Raw genomic sequence first — 15,212 nt, forward strand, 5'->3', positions numbered from 1 at the left:
CCATCAGTCACCCTTGGGCATCTAAAAGCACAACTGCTTTCGTCTAAGAGATTTCACCTCAGCTACTGCGCCTGATCACTCATCTGATTTTTACTTGGAGAATTATTTCCAAATGTTAGCTAAAGGCTCCCTTTCATTTGTTGGCCGACTGTCTTATTATTGTGTGTGTGCATGCTAAGACGCTTCAGTCACATCCAACTCTGTGCGACGCTATGGACTGTAGCACAGTAGGCTGCTCTGTCCATGGGATTCTCCAGGCAAGAATACTGGAGTGGGTTGCTGTGCCCTCCCCCAGGGGATCTTCCTGACCCAGGGATTAAACCTGCATCTCTTACATCTCCTAAATTGGCAGGCAGGTTCTTTACCACTAGCACCAGCTGGGGAGCCCTGTCATTATTAGTTTGCCTCAATTTCAGTTAGAACAACTGATGGCAGACCTTGGCTCAGACAGATGGACCCTCCATGAGGACCCCTTGCCTGTGTCTTGCCACCTGAAGGATTTTTCCAAGTGACTGGCTCACACGAGATGGGCTCGGCTGTCCCGTGGGCGCCCAGGAAGCAAGATGTTGTCTTGAAGTATGAACAGAAAGGTTAAACGGGCTTCAGTGATGCAAGAAACACCCTCGTGAGAGGAGGAACTCGGTGTGTGCCAGGCAGTGCTGGGCACAGCCCCCTGCAGCCCAGGGAAGCTGCAAAGGAAATGTTAATAGGACACGTGGTTTCTCAAGAGCCAGAGATAGAGACAGCGTTTCTTTTGGAAGCCCTGTTCAGCGGTGACGGCTGTGTTTGCACTGGCTCTACATGGGATGCTCCCTGTTGGCTGCACTCACCCAGGGATAAGGGTCGTGTGGGTGCTAAATGCAACACTGTCCCCCGACACTGCAGGAGAGGTGCTGGGAAGACCTGAGGAAACCAGCCTGGGTCCTGCGGGGGAAAACGCACCTCATTTCACAGTCAAGCCAGAGAGTAAAAGAGCAGGAAGAAATGGGGATTTCAATCTGCTGGGTTTGTCCACCACCTTGCAGATGAGGTAGTGGTGGAAAGATGGGCATGGACTTGGGAGTCCAGTGTTCTTAGAGTCCAGGGGTTCCATTCTGCCCCGCCTATCGTTGTGTGATGTTGTGTCTCTGTTTCATCACATTGGAACAGGAACAAGATTACTAACTTTGCGGTTTCAAGGTTAAGTGGAAGGAGACATATAAAAGTTATGGTACCTAATGCATGCATGCTAAATCACTTCAAGGGTGTCTGACTCTGTGACCCCATGGACTATAGCCTGCCTGGATTCTATGTCCATAGACTCTCCAGGCAAGAATACTGGAGTGGGTTGCCATGCCGTCCTTCAGGGGATCTTCCTGGCGCAGAGATCAAACCAGCATCTCCTACATGTTCTGCATTGGCAGGGTTTGTTTGTTTTTTTTTTTTTTTTTTACCACTAGTGCCATCTCAGAAGGCCTTGGTACCTAATGGTTCAAATAAGTATTGCCTATTCTAACTTCATTTCCCAAGCTTTACCAACTGTGGGTAATTTCCTACTAAAATCCAGTCTCCCTAATAAGAGAACTCTGGTTTTGTTCAAGAGCAGCCATGAGCCTAATGGAAGGACTAAATCTAGCAGCCTGCCTTGTAGATAGCTATGACCAGTAACACAGTTACTGACAGAGGATTTGAGCAAAACCCTTTTTGACCCTCATCCAACCTGTTCTTCCATTCAAAAACCACCATGGTCTGAGCTCAGGAAGAGCTTGGATAAGCCTGGTGCCCAAGAACTGTTTTCTGACTGAGCAACAAGAAAAATAATAATAATAATAGAGACAATTAACATTATAAGAGCTTGCACCGAGCCTGTCAATGTGCTAAGCCCTTTACCCACTTTGTTTAATTTGTTTAATCATCAAAAAGACTCCATGAAATATTTTCTATTAACTTCTATTTACAAAACAGGAAAGTAAAGTATAGGAATACATGAGTTATATGTAGGAACAAGTGAATGAATGAATGAATGAGTGAACACATGAATGACAGTGTCTTTTGGAATTCAGGAAAGAGAATTAGAGGTGGAGGGTAGGTGGAATTTTCCATAACTGGTCTAACAAATTCCACATATGTGGTAGCTTCATATAAAACAAATTTATCATCCTACAGTCCTATAGATTTTAGTCTGACACAGGTTTCTCGGGGCAAAAATCAAGGCATTGGCAGGGCTGTGTCCCTTCCTGGAGGCTCCAGGGGATAAGCTGTATCCTTGCCATCTCCAGCATCTAGGGGCTGCCCACACTCCTCAGCTCATGGCCCCATCCTCCATCTTCAAAGCCAGTGATGCGGAGCCAACTTTTTATTGTGCTGCTACACTGCCATCTCTGTCTGCCTTCCACTTTTAAGGGTTTGTGATTATATACTGGGTCCACCCAGATAATCCAAGACAATCTCCCTATTTTCAGGACATCTGACTAGCAACATTAATTTCATCTGCAACTTTAATTAATCCCCCTTGCCATGTGAGGTAGCATATTTACAGTGTCCAAGGATTGGGACAGGGCCCTCTTCGGGGACCATTACTCCACCTACCACAGTAGGCTCTACAGAAGTTCTCCTCACTGTTTGTAGGAATATTTTGCCATAGAAGCAGCTGCAGCCTGTACCTAACTCCACGGTGGGATGTCAGATCTCAGCTGAAGGATAACAGGCAGAGGAGATCTATTTGGTTCATTTTCCTGGCGTGGCTGTGGGCGTGCACAGAATAATTGCGGTCACAGAGTCTCAGGCTGTCACCTTCTGATGCAGACTCCCCATCAGTTCTCCAGGGGAAGGATGAGGATAACACTGGCCAGTCACACCCAGTGACCATCTGTGGGTCACGGGCTTTCCTCGTCTTATTTCCAGTGGTCACTCTGCACATGGAATTGATTTTCAGGAAATTAGGAGAATGAGAAGTTGCATTTGTTCAACCAAAATCAATCTCTGCCTATCACATCTCTTTTCATACTCTTACTTTAATTAATCCTGAGACTCAACTAGGACGGTAATGCCCTGGGACGGAGGTCACCCAGCCCAGGGGCCCAGCTGCCAGCTCACAAAGCGGAAACTGCGATCTGAGTCTTCCACCCAGCCTATCCCTAAGCAAGTCTGACTTGGACCCACCAGTCCCATAGTCAGACCCTTCTCAGGGCCTCTGATCCAAGGCCTTTTAGGCCCAAATGACCACTTCTTGTCCTTATATGCTTATATCCTTCCCTCTATTAAGACTCATGCTGGGACTTCCCTGGCTGTCCAGTGGCTAACACTACACACTCCCAATGCAGGGTGCCCAGTTTTGATCCCTAGTCAGGGAACCAGATCCCATGTGCCACAACTAAGAACCAGCACAGCTAAAAAAAGAAGACTCATGCTGCCTCCAGGAAGCAACCTCCCACCACCCCACCTAAGTAGCCCATTTTGGCTTCCTGCCCTTACTTTGTCCAGGTCAGCGTTCCATGATGACTGGTATATTTGTTAATGTCCATGATGAATCTCTCTCACCTGACCTTGGACTCCTTAAAGACACTTCTACTTTAATTGTTTTTAGTTCACCATTGCCACCTACCTCGGCACCCACCATAACATCTTTCCCACCACCATCTCTAAATCTTTGTGGCTTAAAAGACAATTGGATGCTTTGAACTGAACCTTGTCAACAGATATTTTCCTTCTAATATTTCACTTTAGCACAGTAGCCTCAGAGCAAGTCACTTACCTTTTCTCTAATACTTCAATGATTTTTTAAAATCCTAACATTTTCTTAGAAGCCGCTATGTCCCTCCTTAAGTCTCTGTCCACAAATGCTTAGTAAGAAACGCCTCTCTACTCCTCAAGCAAAAAGCGAAAGACAGACAAGTTGGTCCTCAAGCCACCACTGGTGTTTCTGCAAAGTGATCAACTCAAGGTGACAACAAAGCACCGCAGGCCTGTGAGACTGAAAGGCGGACGGTCCACCCCCACCGCGGCCCGTCCACTGAAGCCAAGGAGCAGATGGAGGCTTTATGCCTAGCTGAGCACCGCTCCACACCACTGTTTGAACAGAAACACTCCTAGGTCAAATCTCAGAGATAAATAGGTAATTACAATTAATCCTCCCTAATTGCCATCCCTCTGCCCAGTGCGCTGGAAATAACACCTCACACATTCTTTCCAGGGCCCTGAGGGCGAGGGCTGCCATGCTGCCTGTGGAGCTCTCTGCATGAGAGTCCCGTGTCCCCATTTTGCAGATGAGGAGGCTGAGAATAAACAAGGCGTGTGTTTCCAGAGGGGCCGAGGCGGTGAGAACAGTGGTTTTCAGCTGCACGTTTCCAGCTCCAGGAGGATTAGATAAAGAGGAAAGGATGCCCGGGACCATGAGCACGAAACCAGTCCGAGACACGTTGTCCATTCCTGTCTGAACCTGACTTTGGAATGCCGTACTTGGCACCTACTGTATACCAGGAACTGAGCTGGCCTTTTCCACACTATTTCATTTCATCTCCCTAACAACATGCTGTATTATAAATTCCATTTTATAGCTGACAAATCTTAGACATGGGGAAGTGAAGTGACTTGCCCCAAGGCCCCGCAGGTAGTCAAAGACAAGGTCAACATTTGAATAGCTTATTCATTCATTTTAGTTCACTCTTCAACAGGTATTTATTGTAGAGCTGCAACAAGCATTTAAGATAAAGTTATGAGCACTGTGTCCATATAGCCCAGGCTATTGGGACAAGCTAAAGTCCCTGGAGGGCTGGGCTTTAACCTGAAACTGGCCTGTCTGTCCTGACCAGATGGGACATGCAGAGTAGCTGGAGCCAGGTCGAAGGAGGAATTCAACATTGGACAACTGTCTTTATGCCATTTTCCTCCTTCCCAAGGCAAAGGTGATTACAGAATCACTAAATACAACTTTGGGCTTCCGTGGAGGCTCAGTGGTAAAGAACCTACCTACCGATGCAGGAGACGTGGATTTGATCCCTGAGTTGGGAAGATCCCCTAGAGGAGGAAGTGGCACCCCACTCCAGTATTTTTGCCAAGGAAAGCCCATGGACACAGGAACCTGGCAGGCTACAGTCCACGGGGTCACAGAGGAGTCAGACAGGACTTAGCGACTAAAGTACAACAAATACAACTTCACAACAAGAGCTTCCATTTCTCCAAAGCCTGGGAGAAAAGCCCCACCACAACATACTTGTTCATGACCATTTCAAAAACAGCAAAACAGAACAGAGCAGGGATGGCTGGGGCTCAGTGGGCCAAGATGAATAGACTGGGCTCTGAACTTCAGGTGAGATTCCCAGGTTAAAAGCACTACCCCTGACACTGTGGATTGACACAGGTCAAGTCATCTAGAGTCTTCATCTCCCATCAAGTCAAATAGTAACTCTTGCTTATAGACTTATGGTGGAAAGCAAAGGAGGTAACATCCAGTACATAGTGTCGTGTTAGCTGTTTCCGTTGTGTCTGACTCTTTGCAACTCCATGGACTATATAGCCAGACAGGCTCCTCTGTCCATGGAATTCTCCAGGCAAGAATACGGGAGTGGGCTGTCATGCCCTTCTCCAGGGGCTCTTCCAGACCCAGGAATTGAATGCAGGTCTCCTGCATTGCAGACAGATTGTTAACTGTCTGAACCACCAAGGAAGTTTACATCCAGTACAGAGGGGGTACTTTAAACAAACATGAGAGAAAAGATCCACCAGGGCTAGTGGGCAATGGAGGAAGGGTGCAAAAGGAGCCAAAACAAAGCAATGTTTCCTGGAGGAAGAGAGGAAGTCCCCTGAAGACAGGGGCCACATCTGTGCCCTAGTGCCTAGGACGGAGTCTGGCACATAACAGTCATTTTAATAAACACTTATGAATTTAGGAACGAATGACAACTGGTCAGTGTCACAGTGATACAAGAAGAGGTCACAGGAGGACAACCTAAAGGGCAAAACTTGAAACCTGGGGGCCAGGGTCTTGGGTCAGCAGATGACTATAGGATGAGAGAAAGGTCATCGTCCTTCCAGACCCAGTTCCCAGAGGATGGCAGAGCCTTGATCTCAAACAGGAAGAAAGAGCCTGAGTTCTAGCCATGGGGCACTAGACTTGACAAGACTGGCTGCTGCAGCAAGGGGCTGGGGCTCCCCGGGGTTCCCGGCCATCCCAGCCAAGCCCATTAGAACAAAGGCCACTTCAGACAAGCTCCTTGTAGGCAACCCTTTCTCTGGGACTTCTGGGTCAATCTGGCAGAAAGACAATGACACCAAAGCGATTCTTAGGTCCCCAAAATACAGCCAAAGGCGTTGCACAAAGAAACATGGTGGATCTGAATCCCCTGTGGCTGAGGAGAAGGCCGGTTTCTTGCCTCAACCAGGCCTGAATGGCCTCAGAACCTGGCAAACAAAGGCAAACATCGAGAGAGGCCAGCCTGTCCCTTCCCTGCCTTGCCCTCAGGCCAGAGCTCCATGACCCATCTGTCACCACCCCCCTCCGCCTGAGCTCCCATCAGCATCTGGAATGCTGTCGTAATCCGGCAGGAGCCACGGCAGGCTACAATTAATTAATTAATCAGTTTTACTCTATCAGCAATTGCAGACCAGGAATGTTAAATAAACAAATTAAGGGCTGTGTTTCACTAAAGCTCAGCCCAATGAAATAATAATGAGGCAAAGTGAACTGCTCTGAACAGGAGGAGGAGGAAGGATATTATAAGGGAAATTCACCAGGGCAGTGAAGGCCTAGAAGAAGGCAGGGAAGATTCTGCTGGGGGCCCTCTCATCCCATGCTCCACTCGAGGAAAGTGCTGGAACCCACAAGTATGGCAGAGAGAGCAGAGCTCCGCAGCCAGAGAGGAGTGGACTTGAAGCTCAACTTGCCTGCTTATCAGAAAGTCCCTTAATTGCTTTGAGCCTCAGTTTCCTAACTCATCAAAAGGAGGGAGGGAGCAGCAGTCACCTTTGCAGGGCCGGCCTTCATCGGCACTTCTGTGCAGCAGCCTGTAGGGAGGAGTGACACCTGAGATGCATGCCAGCAAGGAGGTGGGAGGGGGGGTCCACACTCTGGCACCACACCTTTAGGTGCCATGACTCCAAGTCTCCCAGAGGCCCCCTGGGGTTGTGCCTCCATACCCAGAGCTTGCTCATTCATGCTCTGTATTGGCCCCCTGCTGGTGCTTCCTTGCGTGCTAAGTCGCGTCAGTCATGTCCGACTCTTTGCAATCCTATGGACTGTAGCCCGCCAGGCTCCTCTGTCCATGGGATTCTCCAAGCAAGAATACTGGAGGGGGTTGCCATGCCCTTCTCCAGGGGATCATCCAGACCCAGAGATCGAACCCAGCTCTTCTGTCTCCTGCATTGGCAGGTGGGTTCTTTGCCACTAGAGCCATCTGGGGGGCTCACAGGAGGTGCTTCCCTGACCACCCGCCAAACCAAACACCTGCAACCAAAACCTGCTTCTGGGAGAACCTAGCTTGAGACAGCTTCCCTGCACAGATGCGAGGGGTTATTTTCAAATGTTCTGCCCCTTCCTCTTTCAGTTACTTTGTAATCCCAATTGACAGAGGCCACAAGGGTTTAAATTTCTCCAAGGAGGTCCCACCAGTAGCACAGAGTGGGGAACGTGCCTTCGTGGTCAGCATTATGCACCTGGAATCACCAGGGACCAAGGCCTGGTCCAGGGGCTGGGCGCCCAGATGTGAGCAGCGAAGACAGACACCACTAGCGTGGGTAACAGGCCCAGGCCCTCCAACCGGTGTGACTCTGAGGTGCAGGACTAGATGGGGGCCTTCTGGGCCTGGGCCTGGAAGGTTCATCACCTGCCTGTGGGATGGAAAGCTAGACACACCCTGGCATGACCCTCAGTCTCCTCAGCAAAGTGAAGACATTTAGACCCGGGCTGCAAATGAGCCAAGAGCTCTGGGACCTTTCAGAATCTGTCTGGCCCACTCTCGCAGAATCTGTGGTGACTCATCCAGAAATTGATATCTGGGCAATGTTCCAGCATCACTGTTGGATAATAATGTTCTTTCCCAAGGCTTTATCTAGACAAATCAGCATGTGGGGCTGTCAGAAAAGTCTCTATTTTTCCTCTGCCAGGGTCTTCTGTGTAGAAGCTGAGTGTGGTCCCCAGGGAAGGATCCCTGACCCGTACTTGAGGCAGCAGCCTCTCAATTCTCCCCTAAAGACACCATCATGTGGGCATCTTGTCGGGATGTCCTAAGCTCCTGTTCATGGGAGCCCCCGGCCCTGGGTTCTAGTACAAAACACAGACAGTGCATCTGCAAGTCAAAGAGAAAAGGCTCTAGAGAATATTCTAGAACTTGGAGAAGAGGGATCAAAAGGAGAGAGTTACACCATGGGCCAATTGCAGAGGCGGTCCCATGCTCCCCCCGGCCCCAGGTATCTTTGAGAGGTTGCAGAGGGTCCCAAACGTGTTCTAACCAAGGAGACAATTGTCTCAGGGCAATTGTTTCCAATTAGGGCCCTGCTAGGGTGATGGGCAGAAGGAGAAGAGGGTGACAGAGGACGGGATGGTTGGATGGCATCACCGATTCATTGGATATGAACTTGGGCAAACTCCAGGAGATGGTGAGGGACAGAGAAGCCTGGCATGCTGCAAAATCCATAGGGTCACAAAGAGTCAGACAGGACTTGGTGACTGAACAACAACAAAGGTAATGGGCTTTTCTGTCAGTTACAGGTAGAGAATCTAAGTGACAAATAGTCACAGGGAGTTCCTCTATGACTGCACATAGATCCGCCTGGCAAAGAATGTTAAATGTTCCACTCCTACCCTCCCCACCACACACACACACACACACACACACACACACACACACGCACGCACGCACATTTACCCTACATGCGTTTACCCTGCTTTGCCCTGTGCTAATACTCCTTCTATCATTGCAGCTATCTGAGAACATCAGAGCACTCTGAAATGTCACATGATGGTTGTGGGATAGTCTTACTCGGCACCACCCATCCAGCATCTCCTGGATCCCTACTTCCTGCATGCACACCTTCCAGCTAGAACCTGGGGACTTTGCTCAGCTCTTCCTGAATATGACTAGTAATAGGAGTAACGATAATACTAACAACCATCACTGTTCATGGGTTGCATGTGTCAGACCCTATACTGTTTTACATGCATTAATTCAGGGGTTACCAAAGGCCTAAATCCACACAACCCCACTACTCCACCACCTGTTTGTGTAAGTAATGTTTTATTGGAACAGCCACACCCATTTGTTTATATATCACCTACAACTGCTTTGTTGCTACTACAACTAAAGAGACGGCATGGTTCGCAACGCCTAAAATAAGTCCTATCTAAACAAAATTGGATAAGACACATGTATCTCATTGTTCATTGCAGCACTATTTACAATAGCTAGAACATGGAAGCAACCTAGATGTCCATAGACAGATGAATGGATAAAGAAGTTGTGGTACATATACACAATGGAATACTACTCAGCTATAAAAAGGAATGCATGTGAGTCAGTTCTGATGAGGTGGATGAATCTAGAACCTATTATATAGAGTGAAGTGAGTCAGAAAGAGAAAGATAAATGTATTCTAATGCATATATATGGAATCTAGAAAAATGGTACTGAAGAATTTATTTACAGGACAGCAGTTGAGAAACAGACATAGAGAATAGGCTTATGGACATGAGGAGAGGGGAGGAGAGGGTGAGATGTATAGAAAAAGTAACATGGAAACTTACATTACCATATGTAAAATAGATAGCCAACAGGAATTTGCTATATGGCTCAGGAAACTCAAACAGGGGCTCTGTATCAATCTAGAGGAGTGGGATGGGGAGGGAGATGGGAGGGAGGTTCAAAAGGGAGGGGATATATGTATACCTATGGCTAATTCATGTTGAAGTTTGACAGAAAACAACAAAATTCTGTAAAGCAGTTATTTTTCAATTAAAAAAAAAAAAACAGGTCCTATCTAATCCTTTATGGAAAAATTTTCCTGACCCATGCATTAACTCATCTTCCCCCTTACCAAAGTCCTATGACCTAGGAATCACTGTAAAAGTCTTTTATATAAAAAGAAATAGGAATTCAGAAAGATTAATCACCCAAGGAAACACAGCTTGTAAGTGACAGAAGTAAAATTTGAAACCCAGGAGTTGAGGGTACAAGTTCTGGCCTCCCGTGATCTAGCCAAAACTTCTCTCGAGACTGAATCAGAAATGACCAATGAACCACTGGCCAACAAGAGGGCTGGGAAGGCTGGGACAGGCGTGGGGTCACTGATTAATGGGGTCACCAGCAGCCCCAGGGCAGCAGGGGTGGGGACCAGGGCCTCGCAGATGGGCTAAGTCTAGAAGGGCTTTTTGCTCCATCATCACTGAGTGGCTCGTGTCTGCGGGACTTGCAAGGCTCAGCATCACATAGAGCAACCTGTTACCTGCCATTATGGATGCCACAGGCTTTGTACTACCAGGGCCTGATGAATAGCAGATACTTAAACATGTTTGCAAAGGTCGCCCTCTCTTTTCTGAAGTCTCTTTTCCACTTTGGATGGAGAATGGAGCCATGCTGTAATAGTCCTAGAATTTCAAAAGTATCCTTGAAGCCAGGAAGTCACCCCCTGCCCTGGGATCCCTGTCCTTCCCAGAACACTCCCTAATGTAGTTTGTCTTGCCCTTCTGGGCCCACCACAGGACTCTAGGCTGAGCATCCCTCTGTGTTTCCACTGCCCCTCCTAGGGCCTGAGTCTTTCCCACCAGGGACCAGTGATGCTCACCTCAGTTGTCTTCAAAGCCTGCAGAGTTTTGTGCACAAACAGATGCCCCAGCCCTCTCCAGACAGCCTGCTTAACCAGGGGCGATGTGGAGCTCGGAGTCTGTTAAAGTCCCACCAGGACACTGTGGCCTGGGAGCTAGTGCTCTGGTCCATTATGCTTCTGCACATCCCTGTGTGCTGAGGGCAGCTTTGCAAACCTCGGTGGGCCTGGAGGGTCCCCTGAGTATGACTGGTATTCTCCTTCCAACAGTCAAGACGTGTCATGAAGGGCCACAAAGGCTTCTGATTGGAAGTTTCCTCTGGTCAGAAAAATCACAGCTGAGCAGGTTGGTTTTATTGTTACTAATTAACATAACAAACACCCAACATGAAAAGTCTAATCTTACACTAGGAAGTCTGCCAGCATCTCCGTCCACTCAGGTCATTGTTTAACTTCTGCATCTACAACTTCAATAAAACCGCTTACATTTAAATGGACGATGGAGTTGCATTTCCTTTACAGCAAGGGAATTTGAAATCTGGGGATGGAATTTTGTCAAAGCTTATTTAAAAGAGAAAAGAACTGATGCTATGAAGCTTCAAGTGATAACATGAAGTTTGCAGTTAGACCAAGGTTCAAACTCAGGCCCTGAGTCCTCTGAAATATCATTACCTTGGACAAGTCTCTCCATGTCCCCAACCCTAATGTTTTCATTAATAAAATGAAGATAAAGTTGCTCCCTCTCCCCAGAGTGATCAGGGTACAAAATACTTAAGGTCCCAGGACACGGTTGGTCCTCAATAAACACTTAGAGTAAGACTGGTTTCCCCTGAGAAGTTTGCAGCCTGATAAGAGGGGGGAAATCATGCACAGAAGTTATGACCAAAGTCAGATCACAAGGATAGTTCAGAGGATCAGAAAAAGGAAAAAGGGAAGACTTTAAGAAGAAGGAAGTGTTTAATCTTGACTTGGGAGGGTGATGTGGTGGGATTGCAACATTTAAGGATGGAGAGGAAAGGCAATCCTGTTGGAGAGACAGCAGAGGCTCACAGGGGCGGCAATAGGCATGACCGACCAAGGGGATTCCTCACCTCCCACCAATGTTTCAGCAATAGATGCAGAGATGAGGCCCAAGGGTCAAGCATCCCAGGGTGCCTTCATTTCCCCACCAGGACAAACAGTAGCCTCCTGGAGGAGGGGAGAGGAACTGAAGGAGGTCTGATCTCCAAGGTCAGCCTGGGGTTGAGGAGTTCAGATATTTTTGCCCTCTCTGCCACCAGCCAGGGGGCACGGGCATCTCAAAGCCTAGAGGCAGAGGGGCCAGGACAAGGGGGCTCAGAGAGGCCGGGAGCTGCTAAGGCAGAGAGCTCCTGACAAATGGGAGCTTTAATCACACCTGGTCCAACACACCCCACAAAGAGAGCCAGCCAACTGGTCTGTCACATAAGGCATTTTATTTTTCTGCAACAGATGCTTTTTTCATCTGCTCATGGAAAGGGGAGCTCTAGGGGCAGGGAGAATGGGGTTTGTGTAGCTTGGGATGGCCCAATATTTTCTCAGACAAGTTGCCTCAGTCTTTGTGGCCAGAGAGGAGGCAGGGACCAGAGCCACACCTGACCCAGTGATCTGACACTGTGCCAGGAGACTCTCAGGACACCAGTGTCCTGCCTGCCAGTTCAAGTTAAAAGCTCTGAGGTCAAAAGTCTTTGGGAAAGGACTTCCCTGGTGGTGTAGTGGATAAGAATCCACCCACCAATGCAGGGGACACGGGTTCAACCCGTGGTCCAGGAGGATTTCACATGCCATGGAAGAAGTAAGCCCATGCGCCACTAACCGAAGCCCATGAGTTCAGGGCCCATGAGCCACAACCAGTGAAGCCCACAGGCCTAGAGTCAGTGCTCCACAATGAGAGAAGCCACCGCAACAAGAAGTCCGTGCACCACAACTCGAGAGTAACCTCCACTCGCCACAACCAGAGAAAAGCCTGCGTGCGGCAACCAAGGCTGGTGCAACAACAGAGAGTCTGTGGAGGAGGCTCAGCCGCGCTTTCTTCGTGACTTCAGAGAGGCTGAGATGCTGACACAGGGGAAGGATATGTAGAGGAGAAGGGTGGGCAGTGCTTTCCAAGTTCACAGCACCACACTGATGCCACCTTGCCTTGTTCCCTCAGAGGCCCTCTGAATAGCTCTACTGCCCTGGGATCCAGGGAGCAGTTTAGGGTGGATGGAGATAGTGATATTAAGGGTCAGGGCCATCCTGGGCAGGCGTGTGCGCCTGTGCTCGGGAGGTAATATGAGCCTGAGTCTCCTCCAGCCTGTCTCCCCACCAACCTATTCCCAGCTGCCTTCTGAAGAAGAGATACTCCCAACAGCCGCCTGCATGCCTGGCCCCGTGCTTCCTGATTTGAGTTCATTCCCATGGTATTCATCCTTGGGTCAACCATGTGTAACAGTTACCGTCAAAGTCATTCTATAAGAGGAAACCAAAGCAGCTCAAGGAGGGGAGGATACTACCCAAGGCCCCAGGGGGAGAGGTGGGATTGGAACCATGTCTGTCACAATCCTGTGGGCATTTCAACCCCGTGCCAGGGAGAGACCCAGGGATAAACATTCAGTTTCTCTGCAGTTGAGGAGAAGAGAAAACGTGGGGTGCCGAGGCGGGTGCTATAGCGGAAAAGTCAGAACTCAAACCACAGCAGCTGCTGTCTGTCTGGCCACCAGCTGACGACACATGAGAGACAAGCTAGGCTCAAGGGAGAAGCCAGCAGAGCCAGTGGGTTCTAACATTCCATCCCTGAGCTGCTGGGGAGTCGAGCTACCACTGGCTCCAGTGGATTCCTGAGCCCAATCTGAGTTATCAGATAATTGACAATGTCCACGCCTGTGACACCAAGGAAGCCCAGCACCCACCCACAACAGAACATCACATCAAAGATGAGGGAACTTGCAGGAAAGAGTCAGGGAGTTAAAATATCCATAACAGTAATCCAGCCTACAGAGTGAGGGTTAGGTTAGGAACATCGTAAGTTAAAGGTTACGGCAGAGGATGGGTGTAACACTGTGTTGGACTTGAGCAAGAAAGAGAGAAGATGGGAAATGCAAAGGTTCCCAAAGTGTCAATTACAGGGCTGGCCAAGGCCGTGGAAAGGGACCCCTGAAGGGAAGGCTGTCCCACAATGTACTTTCAAATGTCAGTCACCAGAGCGCCTGCTGTCTCCAGGAAACAGGGAGCAGAAACAGGCAGCATGCTGTCCCCACGTCCTTCTTCCAGGCTTGGCTTGAAGAAGCCAGGCTTGCGAGCTCAACTGTGCCCCTCCCCCCAACCCCAAACTCATTCGTTAAGGTTCTAAATCCTAGAACCTCAGAATATGAACTTATCCGGAGATGAGGTTTCTACTGAGGTGACCAAGTTAAAGTGAGGTCATGAGGGTGGACTCTAATCCCATATGACCGCTCTCCTTGTAAGGTGGGGAAATTCTGGACACAAACAAGTGCACAGGGAACAAGTATAAAGGATGCAGCAGATGGCCACCTACAAGTAAGCCACGGAGAGAGGCCTGGAACAGACCCTTCCGTCCCACCCCTCAGAAGGAAGCAGCCTAGCCGACACCTAGATTTTGGACTTGCAGCCTCTAGAACTGGGTAACAGTGGGTTTCGGTCATTTAATTCACCCAGTCTGTGGCAGGTCTAGCAAGTTAATAAAATGGCCTAAAAGGAAAGGGACAGGATGCAGAGATGTGTCAGAAGGAGGGCCTCCTCCAGCACTGCCAGGAGGAGTGCTGCTTCAGATGGCTGCTCCAGTGCTATCTGAAGACCCCTCAGAACCAGATGGAGTCTGTCACTACCCAGGCAGAGGCAGAGGATGCGCAGATAGATGGGTCCTCTGAGGCCCCTCTTGGGATGAAGGAGCCACTAACCAGTGAGCGAGGGGTTCACTGAGAGACCAGGATGAGCTCAGCGCCCAGGGAGCACAGAGGCCGCCAGGTCACGTCACTCATCCAGGCACATGATCACTCACAAACTCATCCTGTATCTCTGTGACTCCCCACCTGCCTGCCCCCAACCAATCCTCACTTACAACTGACCAGACGAGCTGCAGGCCCACACCACTGAGGAGGGACTGAGCCCCTCTGGGCTTCTCATTTTCCACAACATTTTACGGCAAAATTGCTCTGGGTATTGTCTCAAGCTGACTGGCTGGGAGGCAGAATTTGAGACAGAAGTTGGTAAGCCAAATGTATATTATGGAACCCTCTTGTGCTACACAGGAGGGCAAGGAAGAAGCTAGATTGGGCAGATGGAGCAGGTAAGGTGCAGTGGGGTCTCCACAGAAGGCTCAGCCAACTCCACAGGGAACTCGAAGAGTGGGGGACCCTGCACAGCAGTTGGGGTGAGAGGGCCAGGCCTTTCGACCCCCACAGCACTTAGCCGTGGAAGGTGGGCCACCCTAAAAATAGAGCCAGACTTTGGGGCAGGAGCTC

Source organism: Muntiacus reevesi, chromosome 2 (assembly GCF_963930625.1).
Source record: "Muntiacus reevesi chromosome 2, mMunRee1.1, whole genome shotgun sequence".
NCBI classification, from domain to species: Eukaryota; Metazoa; Chordata; class Mammalia; order Artiodactyla; family Cervidae; genus Muntiacus; species Muntiacus reevesi.